The sequence below is a fragment of the Cucurbita moschata genome, unplaced genomic scaffold (genome assembly GCF_002738365.1).
Source record: "Cucurbita moschata cultivar Rifu unplaced genomic scaffold, Cmos_1.0 Cmo_Scf00012, whole genome shotgun sequence".
Classification (NCBI taxonomy): Eukaryota; Viridiplantae; Streptophyta; class Magnoliopsida; order Cucurbitales; family Cucurbitaceae; genus Cucurbita; species Cucurbita moschata.
The window spans coordinates 3,915,922-3,917,401 of NW_019268528.1; positions in this window are offsets into that span (position 1 = coordinate 3,915,922).

Consider the following 1,480-nt stretch of genomic DNA (forward strand, 5'->3'; position numbering starts at 1 on the left):
AAAGAGTTAGAGAAAATGACACCGTAGTTTTATAGTGGTTCGGTCAAACTCGACCTACTCCACTCCCCAAGCGCCTCTTGGGAATTTGAATAAAGAACTTTTCCGACTCTTTCCACGGATCAGAGCCAAATCGGTACACCGCTCTTTTTACGAGTTCAAGAGCAAACTCAATCCTTTCCACGGCGCAGGATCAAACCGATACAAGTATTTGAGTTTGATAATAACACACCACAACTCTCTCAAAGAGTAGATTTACAATTTGAGATACTCACAACTATTTCCTCACAATATAACAGTAATCTCTCTCAAGAATAAGATGAAAAGAAATAAACTTGTAAGCTTGGAGAGAGCAACAAACAATGGAGACTTTGAACAAATGAGGATTGAAGAATGTATGTAAGTTGTGTGTTTTAAAAATGTGGGGAAGATGAGTTTATATAGAGGAGAAAAGTGGCAAAATGTAGGATTGAATATTGACCATTGGATTGTGTTAGGAATAATGGAAGGTGGAGATTAAAAGTAATTAAATAAGAAAATTTTCTAAATTCATTTATTTCAAAATTTTAATATAATAGTAATATAATATAATAATAATAAAAAGTTATGTGAGTAACGGTCAAATGAAATTCAAAATTTATTATAAATATAATAATATAATAATAATAAAAATGATGTGAGTAACTACTAAAATTTTAAAATATAATAATATAATAATATAATATAGTAATAATAAAATTCGATGTGAGTAACGGTTATATTCAAATTTATATTTTGTAAAAATAATTTTATTTAGAAATGTAATAATAAGAAAAACTCCACCATTTGTTACTCTTCCAATATTATAAATGTCATACTTTGATATATTTTGATTTGTCCATCATTTTGATTTTGTTGCCATATCATCACGTCGGGTATGTTGTCTCGACTCTAATTTCTTCGTTTTAGCTCTGATTTGAGTAATTGAAAAGTTGTTGTAATCGTTATTCCCGACCTTATACTGTGGACAGTTCAAAAAACTGAAAATAGTTAATAATTAAAAGTAGGTTTGTTATCATCAAAACATCAATAATTAATTCATTGAAATTAATTAATGTGAGATCCAGGGCCAATAAGCCAACAATGCCTGCAGTACTCTGTTGCACTTAGATGCTGATGTAGTAACTGAGCATGCTGAGATCACTCATCTTGAAGTTCTTTGATATCTCCCTCTTGAATCTCCCAAGAACTTCCATGTCGCCTTCACTGATTATGAGGGCGTCAACGTACACTCCCACGATCAACCGCTGCTTGTCGTGGCCTTGCATGTACATGCCATGCTCAGAGGCATATCGCTTGAACTTCAGTGACAGAAGGGTATTGTTGAGCTTCGCATTCTAGGCTCATGGTGCTTGTCGAAGCCCATAGAGTGCCTTCTGCAGGCGCAGTACCTTGTCGGAGTTGTGGTTGTCTAGGAAGATAGGTGGTTGTCGGACGTAGACGG